Source organism: Euleptes europaea, chromosome 6, assembly GCF_029931775.1.
Source record: "Euleptes europaea isolate rEulEur1 chromosome 6, rEulEur1.hap1, whole genome shotgun sequence".
Lineage (NCBI taxonomy): Eukaryota > Metazoa > Chordata > Lepidosauria > Squamata > Sphaerodactylidae > Euleptes > Euleptes europaea.
This window is the reverse complement of record NC_079317.1, coordinates 76,728,725-76,748,935: the sequence shown is the minus strand read 5'-3', so window position 1 is coordinate 76,748,935 and position 20,211 is coordinate 76,728,725.

Sequence of the window (20,211 nt, the reverse complement as noted above, 5' to 3'; positions counted from 1 at the left end):
TTTGAGAGCTCTTATCCGTCCCTCAAGCCAGCCGAGGCTGCCACCCCCCAGTCCCAATCTGGGTTGGTGATCCTACTGCAGGCTCATCAGCCAAGGCAGCCAACCCCCCAGTCCCATCTGGCCAGGTGAGCCTGCCGTGGGATTGCCAGCCGAGCCAGCCACCCCTCCCAGTACCATTCTGGGCTGGCAAGGTTTGGCTGGCCTGATCAAGTGATAAATGAGTTTGACTCCCCTGTGCTAAGCAGTAAAACTGCTTAGCACAATCTGTTTGATTGGTCTGCCTTTAGAAATCATTGCATTATAAAGGTCCATGGAAGACCTCTTTTACTATAAGGTTTTGAACAAAATATAAGCTGAAACTACGGTCAGAGTATGTTGTGAAGTGTTTGACGTCCCAATGAGTTCAGGTGACTAGTTTTTCCCCACCATGTTGTCACAATAAAATTGACTCCCCATGACACTGTCAGTTGCATGAAAAGGCCTATAAAATTAGGTGGCAGAGCAACTGTGCTTTCAATCTTCTTTAAACTGTGATGAGCAAAGAGGTCATCCCATGCTACACTCTTCCAGGGATGCTTGACCACCCCTCTGGCTAGCAATTGGTTCGCAAATTTCAAGTAGCATCCTTGAACAATCAAAGGGACATTCATGTTTTTCAAACTTGGGTGTGTATGTCAGGCCTCAGCAAGTCGATGCGTTCCTGGCAATAACTTTCCTCCAGAAGATGCAGCGAGTAAAAGGTTTATTTCAGAAGAACAGCGATTCAGCAGGTCAAAAGACTTAAGGCTAGCATACAGGTATGGGGGAATTTTGAAACATATATAGGGTGGATACAATGGGGTTGATTGGATTATTGGAAACAAAGACACAATACCGAAGCAAACTACCGGTAAAGACTTGCAAATGTCTATGAATATGCACTTTCTTGCACCACTTTAATTCTAGCTACTCACCTCTCCTATCTATCCACCAAACCCACCAAACAGAAAGAAATACCTAGAAAAGGGAGCTTGCCTTGGTTGTTTTGACCCTACAGAGCTGGGCTTGGGGCACAGGGAAGCTAAATGGCTTATCTTTAGGGTTGCCAGCTCTGGGATGGGAAATACCTGGAGACTTTGGGGGTGGAGCCTGGGGAGGGCAGGGTTTGGGAAGGGGAGGGACCTCAGTCTGTAATGCCATGGCATCCACCCTCCAAAGCAGCCATTTTCTGCTGCTGATCTCGGTCATCTGGAGATCAATTGTAATAGTGGGAGATGATGATCTCGGTCATCTGGAGATCAATTGTAATAGTGGGAGATCTCCAGTTGCCACCTGGAGGTTGGCAACCCTACTTACCTTTCTAATTCCCGTTAGTCATTTCACCTCCGTGCCTCCCTTACCATTTGCATTAAATGGGTTGCATTTATGCATTTTCATGATGCTGCCTGGGAATTGCGGTTCATTCCGATCTGCATGATCATGTAGATCATGTGACTGCATGAATTATGGTATTTGCCTTACCCATTATGTGTGTGTGTAAAGTGCCTTCAAGTCGCAGCCGACTTAAGGTGACCCCTTATTGGGGTTTTCATGACAAGAGACTAACAGAGGTGGTTTGCCAGTGCCTTCCTCTGCACAGCAACCCTGGACTTCCTTGGTGGTCTCCCATCCAAATACTAACCAGGGTGGACCCTGCTTAGCTTCTGAGATCTGACGAGATCAGGCTAGTCAGGGCCATCCAGGTCAGGGCTGTCTCCAGTTGCCCAAGTGCAAAGGCAGCACATGCATTCTAACACAGCTGATTTTAAATTATGCATCACCTGCCCGTTTATGACTCCACAACAAACTAATCTAAGCAAGCTAATAAACTGTCAACACACATCAACCTTGATCACTACTTGGCCAGCCAACATATTGAATGCTGCCACTGCCCAGACAGGGAACTACTTAAAAGGCTGATTTTGAATTGCGAGGAAACCATCAATGAGATTAAATGAGGTGCCTGACTTGACAGTAGATAGGCTTTGCAAATAAAGTAGGTTCAGAAATGTCTGTTTTAAGAACTTTGAACCATCCCTGGACTTCTCTGTAAAAAATAATAATAATAATAATAACTCCATGCCACAGGATCCCTTGGTACATGACTGGAAAAATGACTGTGCGAGTTAAGTGCTGTCAAGTTCCTTCTGGCTCATGGCGACCCTATAAATCAATGTCCTCCAAAACATCCTATTGTTAATAGCCTTGCTCAGGTCTTGCAGAATGAGGGTCATGGCTTCCTTATGGCTTGTAGGTATTCATGAGTCCTCAAAAATTGAACACCACAGAACTTTCATATACCCAATGTCAAAGTTCACTCAAGTTCACCCAGCATGTGCTCTGTTATTAGAGTCACCAACCTCTAGGTAGCACTTGGAAATTACCCACTATTACAGTTGATCTCCAGATGACCACAATCAGTTCTCCTGGATAATATGCCTGCTTTGGAGGGTGGACTCTATGGCTTTATACCCTGCTGAAGTCCCTCCCCCCAAAACCCCAGACTTCCCAGGCTCCACCATCCAAATCCCCAGGTTTTTCCCAACCAAGAGCTGTCAACCCTATCTGTCATTGAACCACAGCCCCAGTCTATGCTTAACACTGGGCATTTTTGTATTTATCTACAGAATAAGCTGTCAGGGTACTATGTCAATACTTTTTTGTACCAAAGTCTCCACTGTACTAACTGAAGTACTGTTCACTTTGGTAGGACCATCTACTAACATTGCTGGTTAGAGTATGGTCCTATCAATAAAATTATCTACTGACTCAATTTCTTTCGGTATTGTCCTTCTTACTGCCCTTCCTCTGCGCACTGTGAAAAACATTTTTCAAAAGATTTCCAGAAATTATCGATTACTGTTATTTTTAGCAATCACCTTCAGGGGCCCTGCTTCAGAGGCCCCCATCATCTGAGGCTATAAGGGTAGCAACCCATGAAAAGAACCTAAACAGCCTTCTTGGCTGTGGCATGCAAAACTGTGGAATTTCTTCCCCAGGGAGATTTTTCTGTTTCCCTCTGTCATTCTCCCATATGAACCTACCTGTTCACTCTGGTCATCTTCAGAAGCCCTGCTTCGGTTGTCTCTGCCATCTAAGGCTAGACTGGTGGCAACCCAAGAAAGAGCTTTCTTGGTTGTGGCACCTAAACTTTGGAGCTCCCTCTCCAGGGAGATTCATCTGTCTCCCTCCATGGGTCTTTTCTGCCAGTGAGTGAAGACCTTTTTGTTTCATTTGGCGTACCTCCTCCCTGGTTTGGGTGCTTTTTATTTTTTTATATAATTTAAATGGTGTTTTTAATCATTTAAATGCTTTGACGTGCACCACCTTGGAGAGCCTGATCGGGTAGAAAGGTGGCATTACAATGTTTTTTTAAAAATAATTAAATAACCTCCCACCAGTGAATAAAGAACTTTTTGTTTTGCTTGGCATTTTCATACTCACCCTCCTTCCTGTCTGTTTTTAATTGTGTGTATGTGATGTTTTTTAATGCTTTTTAACTGTTTGAAGACGTTAACTGGGTGAAATGGGGGATAGAAACATTTTAAATCAAATATATAAATACTTGGGGGAGATCTTCCATCCCCAATACAAAAAAACAACAACAACAACCCCTCATAATTTCTGTGAGGCCCAGGTATCCTTACCTCTAGCAACAACCGATGTTGATGAAGCATGAAGTGAGAGAGGGAGGTCTTTCCTTCTTCCCCTCATTGGGGCTATGGCAGTAGAGAGGTAAAAAAGACAAGAAGGTTGGCCCGTCTTCCTCTTCTTCAGCACTGTCCTTCCAGTCCCAGACACCCTGGACTCTAGAAAGGGAACAAAATTACCATTTCATACCACAAGTTTCCTTCAATTATTTCCAAACAGAGCTCCTCAAGGAAACATAATCCAGTGGCAAAGTTGCCTCCCTTTTATTCTAAATTGATAGAATTAGTGAAATAGCAGCCTGTGTGTTTTTCTTTGGATATCTTTTTTTTTTTTGTATCTTGGAAAGGATATAAAATTAATGTGTATTACCTTTGTTCTAATTCATAGTGAAATGTAAGTCAATAATAGAGGTCACCATTGTGTACTATTGAAGAATATAGAAAACCAACAGGGTCAAATTCTTGCTCAGCCATGAAGGAGAACTCTTGAAAGTGTGGGACATGTTTGTTTCTCTTTTGGACTGACACACCTGACAGGGTTATTGAAAAGATTATAGGAATTGCAAAGTCACTGTGTACACTGGGGGCAAATTGTAACTTATGCTGCGGCTGCATGAAGTAATAGTAATAATCCATTCTCGACTGCAAAATATTCCCAGGTGGGGATTCTTAGGAGATGGAGAGAAGCAGATGCTTAAATCTTAGCTACTTTTCTTTTGGAACTCCTCTTCCAGTACCTCACTAGTTCTGGGCTCATGTTCACTTTGATTTACAATCTTGCGGGACATGTCAGTAGATAAATGCCACTTGGCTAACTCTATATGTAGCTGCCAAGTAACCTGTAGCGTAGCTTTGAAAAGTGCTATGGAAATAAATAATGAAAACAATAACATCCCTTTATGACAAGTGGCTGCTAAGCAGCAATGAAATTGATGGGACTAACATATCTCACTTGCTTCCCTATTAAATTGGGGGAAATGTTATTAAATAGTCATCTAGGGGATGATAAAGATTGATTTTTCCCCTCCCAACTGACATTTTTAAAAAATATATATAAAAAAACAGAGGGGGGATTACTGAAAGGGGGGATTACAAATACCAGTGTGTATTGCCACAAAACATAGTATGTGTATGGAAGGGTATTTTAAGAGAGATATAAAGTAAAGACAAGGTAATAATTCCAGTTGCCACAAGTATGAAATGTTTCCATGTCTGTGTAGGCACTGAAGTTAAAGTCAGTGGGGAAAGTAAAAGACAGTGCTCTCTCTTGTGATAGATGTCTGTATTTGTGTTGTACTCTTCTGGACCACACATAAAATGTGATGGCTGGCTTAACACCCACAGAACAAAATCCCACTTCTGGGGACTTTTCGAGGTTTCTTGAAAAGTTGTTCATTTTTTAATGAGAAGGGAATCCCATATTTAATTTGCTCATATCTGCAGATCAATAACCCAATATTCTTTTTGACACTGAATAGGACAGTCTTTGTTTGCCACCCACACTCTCAGCCCTAACTTACTTGCACTGCAATAAAACTGAGAAGTTGAGAGCATAAGGGGGAGAAATGCCCAACATGAATGCATGAAGGACATTATTAAATAGCTAACCACCTGCTCTAATGCACAGAAATTTGGTCATAAAGATTAAATTGGACTCTTAGGCTATTCCCCCTCCCACATTTAAAATTCTTGTTTTTCTCTCTCCAGAAGAAAATAAGCCACCCACTCCCCACATATTTTCATTTTGTTGTGTATCATGTAGCTCTGAATGTCAAGGTTTAAATACAAGCCATTGAAATGCATATTTAATGCACTTTTAACTCTCAAAGTCAACTTGTACAAAAGGAATGTTTTTATGGGCGACAATACGAGATCTTGTTACTAGGATCTACTACTCAAGCCAGAGAAAAATTGGGGGGCTATAACCTTTGTCTTCATTGTGAAGATGAATGAACCAGCACAGAATGAACATTTAACAATAACTTCTACCAAAGCAATTCCACTGAAAACTGAAGCCAAACTTTGTGAAAATACACAGGCATTTCTCCTAAAAATGGACCATAAATTGAAAACTTTTGGATTTACTAAATATTCAAAGAACAAGATTGTCTGTGGGACCTACTTTCAAGTAAATGTGATAGGATTCTAGGTATTTCTACTTCATTTTTTACCCCAGTGGGGGCCCAATGCACCTTACAACACCGTTCTTTGTTCCTCCTCCTAAGAACAAGCTGTGAGGTATGTTAGGCTGGCCTACTCCAATGAACTTCCGTGGCATAGCTAGAATTCAAATATGAGTCTCCTAGATCCTAATCCATCCTATTCCCTCACTATAACCACTACACAACACTGTCTCTCAATCATACATGGCTGTGTTAAGAAAAGGTGAGGGAGCCGTGGCATAATCCCCAATTCAAGACCAGCTGAAAAGCAATAAAATAGTGAGCTGTCTTTTTCCATTTCACAGACCTGCTCCTCAGGCCCCTTATTAAACAAAATGAGACACTATACAGCCTTCAAGGCTGAATTTAGTTCATGAGGTGACAGAGCTCTGGCTTGCGGCTTTGAAAAAGGACAGAGCACATGTTTGTGGAAGACTATTTCAAAACTGGCAATACTGTAATTTATATGTTGCCAAGCTTGTAGGGGCACAGCTGTAGACTTCTGCCCCAAGGACCAGCCATAACCACATCCTGGCAGCCCAATATATAGGGTGAGTGCTTTTTTAAAAAAAGGTGCCAGCACTGGGTTGTGCCGATTTCCACGAAACCTCTGCAGATTCCCACTAGGCTGCTTCTGTGAAGAGCTGTAACAAGGGCAAGTAACTTGGGCACACAAAGCTGAGGGGCACTGGGAAAAAAAATCATATCTACTCTCCGAAGCCAACATGCCATTAAGAAAAGCATGCATTTCGATAAATTCAAATTGAACCAACCAAACAGGGGCAGCTGCTCCCCACCAAGTTCCATTCCTTGCTGCTTGCCTTCTTTACAGTAACGGTAGTAAAACAGTGAGATTTGAGTCCAGAAGCATCTTAGAGAGCAACAGGATTTGGGGGTTATAATCTTTCAAGAGTCAAAACTCCCTTTTTCAGATACCTTTGACTCTCAAAAGCTTATACCCCGAAAATCTTGTTGGTCTCTAAGGCGCTACTGGATTTGAATCTACCTTTTCTACTTCAGACCAACATGGCTACCCTCTGAAACTGTTTTCATGGAAAGCAGTAAAACAAAAAGGCTTACTGAATTTATCAGTCCAGTTAGGGTTGCTAATTTCCAGGTGGTGGCTGGAGATCTCCTGCTATTACAACTGATCTCCAGCCGATAGAGATCAGCTGTAATAGAGAAAATGGCTGCTTTGGCAATTGGACTCTATGGCATTTAAGTCTCTTCCCTCCCTTAGCCCCTGCCTCCTCAGGCTCCACCCCAAAAACCTCCCGCCGGTGGGGAAGAGGGACCTGGCAACCCTAAGTCCAGTGCTTGCAGGCTGTCAGCTCCCTCCTCAATAAGTTTTAGTCTTGTTGCCTGCTTGTCTTTCTGGACCTCAGCCAAGTTCCCTCCTACACTCAAGATAGAGGGCTTCCCCCCATTTTTAAAGGCACAGGGCCTTTTCTGGGTCAAAGCCCATGGCTGCACAGTGCAAAACGACGGAGAAAGGATAAGGCATAATAAAATAAAGAAAGATTGACAGGCTTGGCTAATGGATTCTTAAGGGACACAGTTCTATAGTCTGGCCTCAGGTGCAACATTCTTGCCTAAGGTGCAAAATCAGCAAGTTACAGCCCTGGGCCTGTGCCCATCTGGTTCAATGGGCAGTTACAGCTGCTTGCCTGCCTGGGCCCACAGTGATTCACTTTGTCACCTGGCTAGCCATTATCTGGCACAGAGTAAGCTGGTAAATGGGTAATTCAGCTTTATTTCTGGGTATCCCGGAAAAAATTCGGATCCATTATAGTATATATGGAATTTTTTTTGAGGACCTCTTGGCGGGTATTTTTCAAGGTAGAGTCACCAGATTTTCAGGATAGCTCCAAGGGACTCTCTTTGCATGAACTCCAAAGTTTTGTAAAGTTTGGGACAGGAGATCCAATGTCATGGGCCCCCAAAGGGGTTGCCCCCTCCTCTATAGAAAAGCATGGCTAAACTTTGTGGTTCATGCAAGGAGAGTCCCTTGCAGCAATGCTGAAAATTTAGTGACTCTACCTCGAAAAATGCCCACCCAAGAGCTCATTAAAAATTCCCATAGGAAAAAGCCTGGGGAAAGCCAAAGCCGAAAACAGCTGAATACCTATTTGGCTTTTTTGGTGACCGGCTATCCAGTTTAGGCTTGATTCCCAGTTTTAATATTCAGCTTACACTAAACTCCAAAAAAGCTGGAAAGGCCTTTTTCAAGTTTATTTTCAGTTCGGGTTTACCTCTATGCACAGCCCTAGTTCTCACTTTACCTTAATTTAGCAGTGAGCACTGTGTGGGACTGAGGCAGGTAGACTAACCATGCAATCCTGAGAACATTTTCCTGGGAGACTTACTGAATAGACCTAGTACCATGTTGGCGAACCTATGGCATGTGTGCCGGACTTGGCACGCGGAGCCACCTCTGTGGGCATGCGGACCGCTTCGAAGCCCCCCCTTCCCCGACTCCCCACCACCCAGGTGGCCTGCGGGGGTTTGAAGCGTTCCGCGCTGCCGGCAGGACCGCTTCAAAGCCCCCCCTTCCACGACTCCCTGCCACCCAGCTGGGCGGCGGGGACTTTTACAGACCGAGTGCCCAGCTGTTCAAAGCTATGTTGGCACTTGGCGATAAATAAGTGGGTTTTGGGTTGCAGTTTGGGCACTCGGTCTCTAAAAGGTTCGCCATCACTGAGTAGGATTCTGAGTAAACCTGCTTAGGATTGCTCGGTAAAGGTACAAAATCCCCTGTTCTGGTCTTGGGAAACCAGGCAGTTGTCCTACTTCATTTTGGTCTAATGCAAGAACCATCATAATGTCATTAAATTCTGGAACTTCAGTAGGAGTTAGATGTTTTAGTCCTTTGTTTGACTTGAAACCACAGCAAGTACTGCCCTGTAGCAAAACAGCATGTCCTACATTTTGCAGTTAAGCAAAAGGTTAAAGTGAAAGAATCTGGATTCCTAAAGAAGCACTAGTTTCTTCCTTCCTGTTTCTTAGATGCATGTATAGTCACAAGTAAGGTGTATCCTGACTGGTTAGTTATTTTTGTCATACATGACTGGTTCTTTTTTTCCCATAGCACATAATGTGTGCCTTGCACAATCAACATCTAATCCCAGATATGTTCCTTCCCATGCCCTATTGCAATATGCATTGCCCATAAATTGCATTAGTATTGCACAACCGAGGCTTTTGCAGTAAGCTACGGGCAGAATATTTTGCCTTTGCCTTCAACCAGCAGGGCATGATGAATCTATTTTCTAACCAGAAAGGATAATTGTCAACAACATATGAATTATAGATTCAAATCTCTCCTGATTTATATTCCAAAATAATTTACACCAGTGCAATGTGGATTATAATACAAATAACCTAATCTGATAGTTTTTTCATTCTGTATTCATGTACAAATTAAAGTATGAACAGGGAGAGTTAATTTAAAAAACAAGCACTCCAGAATGCTAATGTGTTTGTTATCTGGCACAATATTTCACAGTGGAGTTACTTAAAACTTATTTGTGAATCAGACAATATGGCGTTTTTAAAAAGTTTTTTTTAAAACACACACACACACAAGCCGCATCCTACAAAAATGTGGAGGATGATAATGAGGCATTTGTAAAATAGTTAACAGAGCATGATAGATTAAACACCTGATTCTTAAGAGGGTTTTTAAACACAATACCCAAATTCAGTAATGCTGACAACATGCAAAAAGATATTTGTCCTAGTCCTGTTGGGAATGTAAGTATGTATGTATGTATGTATGTATGTATGTATGTATGTATGTATGTATGTATGTATGTATGTATGTAAGTATGCATTTACTTATACATTTATTTATTTGCTTTCTCCCCTCACCTTTTCTGATAAAGCTGGCCCAGAGTGGCTTCCAACAGTCAATACATATAATACAAACACTACATACATTTAAAATATGATTCAAATTTAATATCCAATCTAATCCTAAAAAAGGATATTGCCGAGCTTGAGAAAGTGCAGAAAAGAGCAACCAAAATTATCAGGGGGGCAGAGCAACTGCCCTATGAGGAGCGGTTGAAACGTTTAGGGCTGTTTAGCTTAGAAAGAAGGTGGTTAAGGGGAGATATAATAGAGGTCTATAAAATTATGCATGGTATGGTGAGAGTAGACAGGGAGAAGTTTTTCTCCCCATATCATAATACTAGAACACAGGGTCATCTCCTGAAGCTGGAGGGTGAGAGATTCAAAACAGATAAAAGGAAGCATTTCTTCACACAACACATAGTTAAATTGTGGAACTCCCTGCCCCAGAATGTGGCGATGGCTGCCAACTTGGAAGGCTTTAAAAGAGGTGTGGACATGTTCATGGAGGATAGGGCTATCCATGGCTACTAGTCAAAATGAATACTGGTCATGATGCAATCCTATTCTCTACAGTATTAGAGAAACATGCCCATTACATTAGATGCTGTGAAACACAGGCAGGATGCTGCTGCAGTCGTCTTGTTTGTGTGCTTCTTAGAGGCACCTGGTTGGCCACTGTGTGAACAGACAGCTGGACTAGATGGGCCTTGGTTTGATCCAGCATGGCTTTTCATATGTTCTTAATATTATAAAATCCTAAATTATAATTTACAGATTAAGATAGTGCTCTATGACATGCAGCCACCTTATATCTTTTATAAGTGAGGATTGGTCTAACGAAGGTAATAAATAAATGGAGGACAACCAACCTATGAGAGCTCACAGCCCTAAAAAGTAGATAAAGGAGTAAGAGGAGGAAAATTAGGGAAGGAAAGAAAATGAACAGAAAAGGAAAAAGGAAAAGGGGTAAAAAAGGAGAAAAGGGGAAGGACCAACTAAAAAGGGTGGCAGGAGGGGAAGGGAGGGGAAGGGAGGCCAGCTGATCTATTGCTGTCCCCAACCATTGCTGTCCCCAACCATGTGCCTTACAGGCCACGTGGAACTGAACTAAGTCTCGCAGGGCCTGGGCCACTGTGAGGATTCCTCCATCTGAAATCAATCTGATTCAGGAAACAGACTCACAACCTTCTCCTGCACCTATGGATTCTTGGATTGGGCTGGTTTGTGTTCTGGCATCATAGTGGAGTGATCCCACTTCTGGTCTCATGAGTGATAACATCTCTAGACCAAATAATGTACTACGTTGTTTTATTGTGGAAAAGTGCCCTCTACCCTAGAATCCATCTTGATATTTTATTAATTGGAACTGAAGTCTACACATTCTCCAGAAGTTTCAATGCTGGTAAAAGCAGGGAAAAGAGAAAACTGCAGGAAATGAGTCATCTCTATTACAAGCACAGAGCATTCCAGCTCCTAGTTATATAAATGGCACTGGCTGGGGTACAAACAAAAGCTTTACCATCTCACACATTGCTGGAATGTTGTACCTAAAGAGGACAGAGACTGGGACAGCCTAAAGGCTAGATAGTAACTTCTTCCTATTGAGGCAGAAAGAGCAGGACTGACCCCAGATGGACTCTTAAAGGGGAGATTATACATTTTCAAGAAACAAGAAGAAAAGGTTTATCTTTTGGCTTTTGGCCAGAGGGGGTCAAGCTATGAAGGAATAAATCTCCATCTTGACCATACATCAGGGTACAATGGGGGAAGTCCTGACACTGAGAACTAAGGTAACGATGGACTTTTAAATGCTGCAACTTCAAGATTTACTAGCCTAACCTAACAAACTAACCTAAGAGGACTGCATGTTTTCACCATTTCTTTGTATCCTTGCTCAACCTGGTGCTTGAACAAACCATGTGTATGCTTTTTATTTTTTATTTTATCCTTTATTTTGTATGCTTGAAGCCTATAACTACACCATACCTACTTGGGCTTACTTTTGAAGAAGCAGAAAAGAGGAGGGGCAGCAGGTGAGCTCACAATATCTTGAGTGCAATAGCTCAAAATGCAAAAGTGAAATAGATATCCTTGTGCTAGCTAATACAAACTAAGGGAGAGATGTGGCAACTGGCCAAAGCCTCTAAATAGCAACATGGATACAGAAATCTGTCTGGCAGTAGATACTCTCAGTTTTGTTGGTGGCAGTGGTTACTACTCAGAGAGAAGTTTGGTATTTCCCCAGCAGTAAATGAAAGAGGAGGCAGTGCCAAGCAGGTACTTGGAACAGTCTCAGGTTTTTTTCTGACTTCCTAGGACCCAAGGGAGCAGGGCTTGAGAGTTCATCCTTTAACTTTCTGTTTCCCTTCTCCCAGTGTAATGATATAATTAGCTTGATTTACAAGCAAGAACATTACGTTGCATGATATACAGACAGAGCATCTGAATAAATGTGATTTATTTATTTATTGAAAACATTCCACCCCACCTTCTTTCCTTCAACTCAAGGCAGCAAACAATGTTTTATTTATTTATTTACATATTTATTTAAAACAGTTCTATGATGCTTTTCCACTCACCACATGATCTCCAAGGTGATGAACATTAAAACATTCCAAATATTAAAACGGTGTGTGTGTGTTAGGGTTGCCAAGTGTCAGGTGGTGGCGGGCAAACCCCCACCAGTTAGGGTTACCAGGTCCTACCTCTCCTCCAGCGGGAGACTTTTAAGGCACATCTCGGGATCGTGCGGCTATGCGTGGACTCGCCAACGCACGTGCGTGTCACTTCCTGTTTACAACCAGAAGTCCCGCCTCACGAAGGGCCTTATGCCACGAGTGGCATAAGGCCCTTCGCGAGGCTGGACTTCCGGTTGTAAACCGGAAGTGACCTGCAGCAGCGTGTATGCGCATGTACATTTGCCTGCCAACTGTCAGCTGGTCGGCGGCCAAAGGGGCAAATTGCCAGGGGTTTGCCCACCACCACTGGGCACCTGGCAACCCTACCACCAATCCACCTGGCTGCCGCCAACCAGCTGAAGGTTGGTGGGAAACACATGAATGTGCACTTACCCACGGCACCACATCACTTCTGGTTTACACCCAGAAGCGCCGCATCACAAGGGGCCATTTACCACTCAAACTCCCAGCCCTGAATGAGAAGACATATTGGAGGTCGTCGATTCATAAGTCAGAAGTGACTTGATGGCACACAAGTCATATGAACAGTCCCTCCGTTCTTGTCTCCCCCCTTCCCCAAGATGTAAAATAAAACTCTTTGGGGAAGGCCAAGCCTAATAGATGAAGGGGCAAGTCTACTTCTGGCCATTGGCAAAGCCAAGCATAACACAGCTCCTGGTTTTAAAGTAGGGGGACAAGAGAAGAGCCCATTCTCTTCCCCTTCGCTCCATTCAACTCCAGGCTTCTCCAAGGGTTGAAGAGCCTCAGCAGAACCCAAGGCAAGGGGGGTGGAAAAGTAAGGCACATTAGGCATTCTAAACTGTTAACAGTCACCAGCTCCCAAAACTCTTCCCGCCCCTGTGAGTGTTACAATGCACCCTAAGCCCCTCCCCAAAGTCTCACATGCCCACGGTCTACCACAGCCACTGCCAGTGAATGTTCTTTGAAAGGGGAAACAGGAAGATAAGGAATTGGAAGGTCCTGCAGGTGGAAGAGTGGAGGGTGCATTGGCTAGGAGAAGGAGAGAAATTAGAGAGGCCAAGGAATGTTACCTGGGGGTCTGTCTCCCAATGCATAGAACTTGACATCTTTGAACATCTCCTCAGGAACCTTTAGCTCTCCCTCCTCTTTGCTTGCCATAGTCTCACACAACTAACAGCTGCAGCTTCTGCCTTACCAAGGACTGTGACTCCCCTCTGAGGCATGTGGTCTCCCTCTTTCTTCCCCACCCGCTAGCAGCAGCCTAATTGGGGGAATGAGGCACTCACGCTGAAGAACGAGTCACCTCTTCCATGAAATTGAGCCTCCCCAACTCCTAGCAGCAGCCTAGTCGGGGGAAAGGGAGCGCACACTGCAGAACAAGCCATCTCTGCTGGGTAACTGAGCCCTCCTTACCTCCTAGCAGCAACCTAATTAGGGTAACAGGTGCACATCCTGCAGAACAAGTCATCTCTGCTGGACAATTGAGCCTCCCCCCACCTCCTAGCAGCAGTCTAATTGGGGGAACCGGCCATGTGCGCTGCAGATTGAGCCATCTCTGCTGAGCAATCGAGCCTCCCCCACCTCCTAGGAGCAGCCTAATTAGGGGTAGGGGGAATGCATGCTGCAGAGCAAGCCATCTCTGCTGGGCGATTGAGCCTCCCCACCTCGTGCCACTGCCCCCTCTCTGCCTACTGCCCGGGGCATGAAAGGTTGTTACCTAGGCGATTGGATGGGCTTTGTATGTGCATTTTATACCTATATTAGTTTTAAATTTTACTGTGGGGTGTTCTATTCCATCCACTGTATTTGGATGGCTGGTTAGATTTACCAGTATATTACGGTTAGTGACTTTTTGTAACTTTGCTGGTTATATACCAAATAAAGGTTGTTTGTCTACTGCCTGGGGTACCTGCCCGCCTCACCCCCCTAGATCGGCCCTGCCAAATCTGCTGGAAAAATTCACCCTTCATCAAATGCTCTCTGTAAGAGGATTGCCTTACTTGTTCCTAATTGTAGCAAGGGACTGGGCCTTCCTTACCCATTCTGGCAGACTGTTCCAAAGGACTACACTGACCAAGGAAAATGCCTGTGATTTTGCTGTGATCATGTGGACAGTCCTAAGGGAGGGAACATTAAGAAAGAGGCTGTCTGAAGCACATAAACGGCGCAAGGGAGTATACTGGGAGATGCAATTTGATAAATACGAGGGTCTGAGGATATGAAAAGTTTAAAGGTAATAACCAGCACTTTGAATTGGGCCAGAAACAAATATGTAGCCAGTGGAATTAACCTGACACAGCACTGCAGTCATGTGTTCTGAGATGCTGATCCCAGATAGCAGCCTCGCTGCTGCATTTTTTATCAGTTGGAACTTATGTGATGTCTTCAAAGGCAGCCCCATGTAGAACAGATTACTGGAGGTTATTGTAACATGGATCAGCAGAGCCAGGTTGGCAGAATATAGATAAGGGGTCAGCTTACAAGCTAGATGTAATTGAAAGAAGGTACTCCTAGGAACAGCACCGACCTGCTTATCTATTAGCAAGGCTGGGTCCAGGAGTACCCACCAAGCTCTAAATTTGGTCTACTACAAAAAACGTAACCTCATGTAAGGTAGCTAGTTTTGAGTCCAGCAGCACCTTTAGAGATCAATAAGATTTCCCGGGTATTCACTTTCAAGAATCAAAGCTCCCTTCATTGGATACAAGTAGGAATCTGCTGAACACAAGTAGGATACAAGTAGGAATCCAATGAACTTCCTACTTACATCTCCCTTCATCAGATGTAAGTAGGACGTTCATCGGATTCCTACTTGTATCCTACTTGTGTTCAGTCGATTCCTACTTGCATCCGATGAAGGGAGCTTTGACTCTTGAAAACTCATACTCCAAAAAAACATGTCAGTCTCTAAGGTGCTACTGGACTGACATCTAGCTGTTCTACTGCAGACCAACACAGCTACCCTCTGAAATTATCCCCATGTAAGGTGTTAACTCACTTCCTTCTTCCCCCCGCAAAAAAAATTCCATTTGTGGATCATTTGGAACAACTCGTTAGTGCAATTATTCATATAGCACTCCTGAAAACCTTCTTCCTAATATGGATGGGGAAACAGCACTGCAAAGGAATGTAAGAGTTACTTCACTGGGAAACAATGTTATTTTAGTTATGAATTTTACTTGCATTGTCTAGACTACTGTTTTTCCTCCATTCTTCAGATATTTATGGCAGCTAGAATCATTTTGCATTTTGTAATTACATTGTTGTAACAACTTCAAGTTATCAGTGCTGAGCTCTGTTGCTGTTAATCATGGGAAATTGATTTTTTTAAAAAAAAATACCACTGTGTAACTGAGTCTTCCACGTTCAGGTCATTTTGTCCTTTGTGTTCATACTGAGCTTTCTGATTCCTTTATAGCAGCTGTTATTGGTAGTGATGTCAGAAATGGTTTCTGCTCATTGCACACAGTTCAGTCCTATCACTTCATTTACCTCTTACTATATCCAGACAACACAACGGAAGTATAATCCTCTCTGCAAATATCAGATCTCTGAATACAGGCATTTTCTTGGTGATCTGATAACTTCTAAGCAGAACACAGTTTTTTTCCTGCGTACTTCCAGATACTGCTTTATGATTTTTTTTACATTGTAATAATAAACATATGGCCCAGAAAAGCATACAGCGCTGCTCTCTGTTGCAGAAAATCCTTTCCATATCCCATTGATGCACATGACAATTATTCAGATGGCCAGCGTGGTGTAGTGGTTCAGAGCAGTGGACTCTAATCTGGAGAGCCGGTTTTGATTCTCCACTCCTCCACATGAGCAGCGGACTCTAATCTGGTGAACCGGGTTGGTTTCCCCACTCCTACACATGAAGCCAGCTGAATGACCTTGGGCTAGTCACAGTTCTCTTTGAGCTCTTTCAGTCCCACCTACCTCACAAGGTGCCTGTTGTGGAGAGAGGAAAGGAAGGAGATTGTAAGCTGGTTTGAAACTCCTTAAAGGTAGAGAAAATCAGGCTATAAAAATCACCTTTTTCTTCTTCTATTCCGCATGGGTCTTGCAGCCCCAGGAATCAGTTGTCTCAGGACTGGAAATCAAAATGGGGATATAGGACTCAAATTAACAGGGGCGGATCTTCAGTCTCTCGCCATTATTAGATTCCCAATGAAATGGGTAGACAACTTTTCTTAATTTTTTTGGAGTCACTGATTAGAATTGACTTCAAGGGGCTTAGAACAGTGTAACTCTACTCAGACACTATACTCTTTTAGTCTTATCTTAAACTGTTTTGCATTAGCTTGGATCCAGAAAACTGTAAAAGAAGGCTTTGCTTGTGGAACTTATCTTTCCTTCTACCTCTTGCTATGCCTTCACTACCTACTCCTGGGTGCCATATTGGGACAATTCCTAAAAGAGCCACAGGTGGTATGTCAAAGAGACACCTGTGGCTCCCGAGCTACTGAATGGCTATCACTGCTCTAAAGGCTCGAAACATATTGGCAGCCTGTGCAATTGAAATTATATCATGCCTTTCCAAATCAATAATGAGATAGACGTCTCCATAAGTAAACTTCATGCTGTGTGTGTGTGTAAAGTGCCGTCAAGTCGCAGTGGACTTATGGCGACCCCTTTTGGGGTTTTCATGGCAAGAGACTAACAGAGGTGGTTTGCCAGTGTCTTCCTCTGCACAGCAACCCTGGCCTTCCTTGGTGGTCTCCCATCCAAATACTAACCAGGGCTGACCCTGCTTAGCTTCTGAGATCTGACGAGATCAGGCTAGCCTGGGCCATCCAGGTCAGGGCAAACTTCATGCTACTTATCTGAAAATGTGCTCCAAATTTGGATATTCTGAAAGTTTCCCTTATGGTTACCAGAGATGCTGTATCTAATCGTCAGAACAAAGCAAACCACAATGTACTGCACTAATGATGAAACTCTATGAATAAAGCAGAAACAATTAGAGGGCATGTCCTTGATAATGACTAACCAAGCAATTATCACAGAGCTACTGAATACACTTGCCAAGCTTGTATCACAATGTAAATATGCCCTTCAATATACATCAAAAATACTTGCGCTTTTAGTGAGTAACACTTAAAACCAGCATTTTGTTCTCCTTTTTTGGCATCCTTTCTCATGATTTTGGCATATGCTCTTTCAATGGCATGAAACTTATAAATTGCACACCGACGTAATCAATCAATATATCTAATTCTCAACATGCTCCATCTGTAGATACAAATCCAGAGACTGTGGCTGTGGACAGACAAGACAGATCTTTCTAAAAGCCCTAGAAAAGGAGACACTGCCAAAGGCTGGGGGTTCTGGCCCACCCCATCCTTGCAAGAAAGATTTGATTTCCCCATCCCCTGACCCTGGGACAAATTATATTCTAATAGACTGACCAAAACTGGGTTTGAACTCTTACACATGCATTAGAATACACCAATAAAAGCAACAGGTTTTATTGGGAAGTTTAAAAAGTAGGTTCAGGCTAAAGTATAAGACAGGAATAAGGTGATGCAATGAAAATAACAGAACCAGCTTCCTAACATATACTTACAGACATGAAGGCAGGTAGGTTATAACATCTTCAAACCAGCAAAAGCACCAAAGTAGCAGGTAAGAGATGCAGCAACATGTTCCCTGGCCCATTACTGGTCTGGATGATGTTATTGGGCTACTCTTGGGAAATCTTGTGCCAGATGGTTATAGACTAACTTAATAGGAAACTACACCACTGACCCCCTGACCAGTAAAGAACATGAACCAAAAGATGATTCTCAAAGAAGAGCAAGCCCCCCACCTTCCATCTGACATCGTTGAGAGCAGTTAAGTCAGATCACTTTGAAATGCAAAGGTGCACTCTCAAGCTTTTCATCTTGGCTTGGGAATAGTGGAAGGGTTGTAAGCATTTGATATGGAACTCCCTTCCCCATTACTCTTTACACTTGGGTAACACATCAGGAAAGAGGCTATTGCTTTAAATTTGTGACATGGCCAAATGCTGATGTTTAAAATGTCAAGTTGATTGATACATATGTGACCATCTCTCTTGACAGATACCTCTCGCATGTCTTTGCAAATCTTCCACTTGTCCTGACTTAGTTTCCAATAGATTTATGTATTGAATACATTTTAGGTTTGAGTTATACATTTTCTAATTATGCTGTTCTCATAGCTGTCCCCAGTTCTTCACTTCAAAAAATATGTGTCCTAATGTATGACATCAAGGTACTGATGAATACATAATTGATTTTAAAATTCCTGATATTTTCCAAAGGGAGGGACTTCAGGGACCATTAATGCAAATGTCTTCTAGGACTGCAGTGTTATTTTATGCAGTTCCCATGAAAGCAAAAATTTTAGAAATGCAATCACCAAGTGAGCAGGTGGTGGTCATAAAGTGGTGATTATAGCAGAAATTAACTCAAGAGAAAGTTTTAAATTCCAGAGGGCTAACCAATGATTTCAAAATGATAAATTCAGTGTTTAATTTCTAAGTATGTATTCAACTTGTGACATGATTAGAGCTTTCTAAACAGTTTGGGCTGGATCCAAAGAATTACAAAGGAAAATGTTAACTAACACCATTCTGAAATTGTATGACCAAGAGCTTGTGTTGTAATAACTTCCTGGGGAATTAAAGAAATGCAAATTTTATGCAGGAAGAAATTTTACAATCTTTGCACCCCCACCACAAAGGTGGAATAACTGGAAGAAATCTGGAGGGAAATTAGATTCATTTGACTGAAAGTTAATTTGTGCTTATCGTTGCAGGTCTAATTATGCCAGAATAATCTGTAAAATGCCACAAATTGTGTTTAGTTTCTTACTGCTTCTGCTTTAGTAGTTTATTGGCAGTATAATTTGAAACAGATTTATACAATTCTAAACCAATTTTCTTGAAATGACTACTAATGGTTAAAACAGAAAGTGCCAAAGCAGGATTGCAGCTGAATGTCAAGAAGACCAAAGTAATGACCACAGGGGACTTGCACAACTTTAAGGTTGATGATGAAGAAATTGAAATGGCAGGGATGGTTTAGGATGATCCTGCATTGAGCAGGGGGTTGGACTAGATGGCCTGTATGGCCACTTCCAACTCTGTGATTCTATGAAATTGTTCAAGATGTTCTGTTCCTTGGCTCTGTCATCAACCAAAAGGGGGACTGATACCAAGAAATCAGAAGGAGATCAAGACTGGGTGGGAAGGGCAGCCATGAAGGAGTTAGAAAAGATTCTTAAGTGTAAAGAAGTGTCACTGGCGACCAAGATCAAGTTAATTCATGCCATAGTATTCCCCATTGTTATTTATGGGTGTGAAAGCTAGACAATGAAGAAAACAGACAGGAAGAAAAATGATTCGTTTGAAATGTGGTGTTGGGGGAGAGTTTTACAGATATTGTGGACCACCAAAAAGCCAAACCAAAGGATTCTAGCTCAAATCAAGCTAGAACTTGCCCTAGAAGCTAAAATAACTAAACTGAGCTATTGTACTTTGGTCACATTATGAAAAGACAAGAGTCAAAGATAATGCTGGGAAAAGTTGAAGGCAGCAGGCAAAGAGGAAGAACCAGCATGCAATGGATTGGCTCCATAAAGGAAGCCACAACCCTCAGTCTGCAAGACCTGAACAATGATAGGATGATTTGGAGGTCATTGATTCATAAGATCACCATAAGTCGGAAGTGACTAAACCAGTCAAAAGATAGAAAAATGAGAGAAAGCACAGAGCCGTGCATCTGAGCAAGGGCGAATAGCAGAACCCAAAATACCTGAAACCTGCATATTGTGATACGGCTAATTTCAGGTTTATTTTCAGTTTGGGTATATCGATATGCACAACCCTAGTAA